Source organism: Neophocaena asiaeorientalis, unplaced genomic scaffold (assembly GCF_003031525.2).
Source record: "Neophocaena asiaeorientalis asiaeorientalis breed wild unplaced genomic scaffold, Neophocaena_asiaeorientalis_V1.1 scaffold129, whole genome shotgun sequence".
Lineage (NCBI taxonomy): Eukaryota > Metazoa > Chordata > Mammalia > Artiodactyla > Phocoenidae > Neophocaena > Neophocaena asiaeorientalis.
Genome location: NW_020172446.1, coordinates 7,640,024 through 7,645,906, shown reverse-complemented (window position 1 = coordinate 7,645,906; position 5,883 = coordinate 7,640,024).

The following is a 5,883-nucleotide window of genomic DNA, read 5'->3' as shown; positions in this document are numbered from 1 at the left end:
AAAAAAAAAAAAAGAATGAATTCCAAGTTTCATTTATTCAAAAATTAATTTTTTTTAATTTTTATTTATTTATGGCTGTGTTGGGTCTTCGTTTCTGTGCGAGGGCTTTCTCTAGTTGCAGCAAGTGGGGGCCACTCTTCATCGCGGTGCGCAGGCCTCTCACTATCGCAGCCTCTCTTGTTGCGGAGCACAGGCTCCAGACACGCAGGCTCAGTAATTGTGGCTCACGGGCCCAGCTGCTCCGCGGCATGTGGGATCTTCCCAGACCGGGGCTCGAACCCGTGTCCCCTGCATTGGCAGGCGGATTCTCAACCACTGCGCCACCAGGGAACCCCTCAAAATTAATTTTTTTGGAGTATAGCTGATTTACAATGTCGTGTTAGTTTCTGCAGTACGGCAAAGTGAATCAGTTATACATACACATATATCCCCTCTTTTTTAGATTCCTTTCCCATATAGGCCATTACGGAGTGTTGAGTAGAGTTCCCTGCACTATACAGTAAGTTCTTAGTCGTTCTAAAATTTCATTTTATTTTATTTTTTATTTTTGTTTTGGCTGTGCAGCATGTAGGATCTTAGTTCCCTGACCAGGGATCTAAGCTGAGCCCACTGCAGTGGAAGCTGAGTCTTAACCACCGGACCGCCAGGGAAGTCCCCCAAGTTTCATTTTAATTGAAGCATTTTAGCTTCAATTTTAGGCACATATCAAACGGCACACATATGAAAAGGTGTACAAGCAGGGGACATGGTATGGCGTGGTGGAATGGGCCTGGCTTCCTGGCCCAACCAGCAGTGTGACTTGGGCAATCATCTAATCGCTAGATGTCACAGATTTCTCATCTGTAAAATGGCTACGACAGTCTTTACCCTCCCACTGTGCCGGGTTGTTGCGTGGCCTAGGAGAGTGGGTGGTGAAATCTTTTTGTAAACTGTAGAAAGGCATGCCGGATCCATGTGATGTCTGCACTTCAGTGTCTGACTCACGGGTCGGAGCTCGTAAACTACTCCAGGCAGGGCTACAATGGGCCTTTCTGGCACGTGGCCGCTCTTTTCAGGCCGTGTCTGACCCGCAGCTTATTGGAGTCCTATTGAGTTCCCAGGGGCAGCTGCTAGGTCAGCCTCTCAGGCATTTTGGGTGGCAGCCTGTATGCACACCTGGAAAGACTTTGAGACTTTTCTCAACCAGTTTCCGGGAGGGAATGAAGCCCTATTGGAAGTGATGAATTAACTTTTCCCTTGTTCCTTTAGGGTCATACTAGGAGGCGTTAGAAAATAAACCCTCATCATTTGCTGTGTTCTGTGGTTCTGTGAGGAACCCCCATTGAGAAAGGCCGGAACTGGCAGATGTAGAAGTGCCCCCACCATCATCCCTGCCCCAGATTTGGGCACACAGGGAATGAGAGGCCCAAGAGAGCCAGGCACTTGTTCAAGGTCACACAGAGTTGGTGCAAAGGCAGCACTCAAAACCAGGAGGCCCCTAATTGCCAGGCCAGGATTGCAGGATGGGTGACACGACCCTTTCCATTCCTTCTGCATTTTGAAAATGGAGCAGTGCTCCATTTACATCTCTGACTGTGAAAGTGCATTTGTTGAGCTGTTTCCCCAGACCACCCGGTCTGCAAGAGTGGTGGGTTTGGGAGGCCTGAGCAGCGCCCTTCTTCCTTGAGAGCTGAGGTCACCAGCTCTGGCTTGTTCTGGGCTGCGTGTGGCTAATTGCATTGTGGCCCCAGCACTAAGTGGTTTCTGAAAAAAAGGGCAAAAATGATGGGAAAGACTTTGGGGTCCTCTGGGAATCGGAGCCTCAGCAACAGCGGCTGCTACCATTGCTGGAAACGTTTTCCTTGAGTGCCAGAGGGCGCCCACAGCCCATCCCTGTCAGTGCGGAGCAGCCGCAGCCCGGGGAGGGGCCGTGGACCCTCACGGAGGGAGGCAGGGGAGGCACCTCTTCTCCCCACAGCAGCTCAACTCTCCCTACGAGTGGAACGGCCTTTGAGCTCACCGCGCCTGCTGAGTCTGGGGTGTGCCTGCATCTAGCTGGTGAGTCCCTTTTGTAGTTGGATGTTCGCTTTTAGAAACATCTAAAAGCGTTTGACAGCATAGTGAGCTGTCAAAAGCTGGGGTATGCCTCTTCCCAGCTGTGTGACTACGGGCTGTTCAACTAGCCTCTCGGCGCCTCACTTACCCCATCTGAAACCTGGGGATAATAACAGTGGCTTCCTCAAAGCCCATGGTGAGTCTTAAGTGGTGCCGGAGTCGTAGGGCACTTATCCTAGCTAATCGTGAGCACTTGGTAAGTGATGGTGGAGGTTGCTATTATCACTGTGTATCATCTGAACCAGGGGCATCCTGGGGTGAAGAAGCTTTGGCTGCTGCAGAGGCCAGCGGTTCGTGGCTGGAGGATTCAGTGCGTAGTCCTCTCTGGAGTGAGGGAGCGCTGGGCCGGCAGGCAGGAGCCCTGGGTCCTTGTCTAGCCTCCACTCTCTGTTTTTGGTAGTGTTCCTCTGGCTCTTCATCCACGGGTTGCAAACCCAGCTCTCCATCCCTCTTTAGGAGATGCTCAGTAGGAGACGAGAATGATCAAGGCCGGGTGCTAGACCAGCTCCCAAAAGCCCGAACGGAAGCCAGACGCAGATGGATGCTTTGGGCAGAGAGGGGAGGAGAAGAGCTGTACCCCAGGATGTCTCACCTGGACTGGGGAGAGGGGAAGGGAGGCCTCTCCCAGGTGATGGGCAGTGTCCTTCCTGGCTCTAGAGTTGAGAAAGACCCGGAGGCCAAACCAGGCCTTTGCTGGGCAGAGTCTTTTCTCGAGACCATCCTTTAGTCCAGATGGGTGAATTTGTGAATCTTATGTAAAACAGAAACACCATCTCCATCAGACACCCCAAATCGCCGTTGGAAATTCCCCCAACTCTGTAGAATGTTTGGCTCTGACAGGTGCATTGCCATGGGGCGCACGTGCTGGGCACACCTCAGGCCTGGCAGTGCAGACTATCTTGCCCCTGTTCACCGCCCCCCACCCCCAGCCTAGAGCAAATGGCCTCTTAGTCCCTGTCCCTCCCTCTATCCTGGGAGAAGCTTGGTTTCCAGTAGGGAATCAGGTGCAGGGCCTGCAGGGAAGATTCAGGGTTTGTTGACTGACTGACTGATAGCACTGTGTGGGCTGCTTCATGCTTACTGAGTTTGGTTAGATTTGGACAAGTCAGAGAATGAGGCAAAGCTGCAAGAAAGAACAGCACTGAAAGGTCTGTTGAGGCTCCTGCTAATAGGTGCTCTCTTGTCGGGCTGTTAAGAGCTGCTAGCTGGGAAGCAGGTTTATTTTTGGTTTTGCAGCCAGCCTTATCCAGAGGGAGACATTCCTGGGAGAGCCAGGCCTGGCATATGGCCTGGACCTGATTTGTGTTTGTTGTGGGGTTTTGAGCTTCCTGGGATGCTTGTTTTGAGCAGGAGGGTGCTGCAGGTTTGGGGCTTCTGAATGAAAGGGCATTGTCCCCACCTGCCTGGCCCCAGGGCTGGGAGGGCCTGGTCTGATTGGCCCCCAGCTCTTGGTGTGTGGTCTGGGGCTGATTTTCATGACTGAGAAAGAGCCCTGAGCCTTCCGGTGGGGGGGTAGAGTGCTAGAAGAGGCTCGGGGGCCAGGCTGCCTGGGATCAAATCCAGGTTCCACCTTTTACTAACCGTGTGACCTCAGGTAAGTAATATAATGGCTCTGTGCCTCAGTTTCCTCATCCGTAAAATATTTCCCTCTTAGAGATGTGAGAATAAAGCGAGTGAATGCCTGTAAAGTGTTAGAACAGTGTTTTCCTTTGCACAGCATGGGCTCAAACACATCAATTCCCCTGATTCTCATTAGCCTCCTGTGCCTTTTAATCGCCAATACGATCCCCATCCTATGAACAGGCCTCGATGGGAAGCTTCTCATGGCTTCCTGCCATCTGAGCAGTAATGTCCACATCTTGTTCCTTGGCATTCAGGGCTGACAGCCATCTGGTTCCGACCCCACTGACTTCCTCTTCATCAGCTGCTCTGGGGGTCTCCATCCTCTTCCCTAGTCCCAGCTCAGCCTTGTTCCATTTCCAGGCCCAGCTCATCTGTCACCTCCTCCACGAAGACTTCTTCAGCACCCCGGGCCCTGCTGTGGTTCCCCTGCCCCAGCCAGCACCTGGTTTCTGTCTCCAATGGGGTCTCAGTCCTCTCTGTGCCCCCAGCACAGGGCTGGGCACCCAGTAGTGTCAGTGGATGGGTGTTGAATGATGGGATGCACACATGGGTGTTGGTTGGAAATGGGGCATACTTCCTGCAGCAGGGTTTCCACCTAATGGATGAATCAGAGAAAGACTCAGGCCCTCCTGAATGCAGAACAACAGGCAGGAGTGGAAACGAGCCTGTAGTCATCGTCTGTCCTATTCACAGGATGCGAAATGGTAAGGCTGCCTCTTTTTCCGCGTGGATCTGGGCATCAGATCATAGTCGAGTTATTGTCACAGCCCAGTCACATGCTCTGAGTTTTCACTGCCTGAACTTTCACTTGAACATGCAGGCTTGAGAAGCCTCCCATTCCTTCAGTGGCTGTTTTCTGGAATCCGGCCACTGCCGGAACATGAATCTCTCTAACTTCCTATGGAAATGGGAGCCAGAGGGTCTGTATCTGATCTCACTCCTTTCCCAGCACAGCTTTTTTTTTCCGTAAAGACATGGATCTGGTAAGTGCCCTGCCCAGGTGGAGTTCACAGGGCAGGGTGCGGAGATAACGGTGAGGCATAGAAATTGCTAGACTGCATGGTAGACGGTGCTAAGAGGGCTGTGAGGAGGGATGAAATGAACTGGGCCCCTCTGGAGGGGGAGGGGAGCAGCACAATGAGTGCAGGGATTAGGGGACGTGGAGGAAGTGGCATCAGTGGGGAGGTGGCATCTAAGTGGTGGTGCGGTTTGGACAAGAGGAGAAGGAGGAAAAAGCACCCCACGTGGAGGCATTGTGGAGGCCAAGGTCCCTGAGATGTGGGACAGCGCTGGGTACCAGGGAGTGATGGTGCCCAGTCGGGAGGGGAAGAGTAGGAAAGGAGGTTAAGAAAGAGTGGAAAACAGTATCAACAGCAGTTTACAGCCATAGGTGCTGGCACCAGCTGCCAGTGTAAGTCCAGGTGTTCAGGCCTAGAAGGCCCACCGGCGCTGAATCACTTAAAGTCTAAAAGTTCAGGGCCAGGATGCTTGAAATATACTGATTTCACAAAGATGACAAAAAGTGCAAAAAATCCCCTGCAAACTCAACAGTTGCAGCAGCCAGGTCGAAGAGCAAAGGTAGAAGAGTGCGTGACTTCGGAGGGGGGGGGGGGGCGGTGACACACAGCACCCAAGGGCCCATGCAGTGTGGAGTGTGAGTGCCGGTCTCTGCCAGCAGCCACCTTGCTCCTGGGGACGCAGACTGCTCGGCTCTTTGGGGCTGAGCCATCCTGAGCTCCTCCCCAGATGCACAGCCAGAGATTAGCCTCTCCTCCTGTTTACCGTATTCTGATCTTGGAGGGAGGCAGAGCAGTGGTTATCATCCCTACACTGCAGACAAGGCAACTGAGGCCCAGAGAAGAGGAGGAACCATCCATCCTGATGGTTCCAAGCTGGGGGCTCATTCATTCCTGGAGGCTGCTGGCGATGGGGCTGCTAGGCCTGCTCCCCCTGAGGCCTCTGGGGTGGGAGGTACAACACCCCTGAAAGCTTCCTTTCTGGAAGGCTGGGGGCAGGAGCTGTCGGACTTCTGGGCTGTCCTGCTTCACAGGAGCCTTTGCAACAAGGGCAGTGGGGGCTAGGGTCATGCAGCCCTCCAGCTGGGAGCAAACCCGATCTTGGTGGCTGCCCGCAGGCCGCCTCTTGGGCCACAGAGGATCTGGCAGG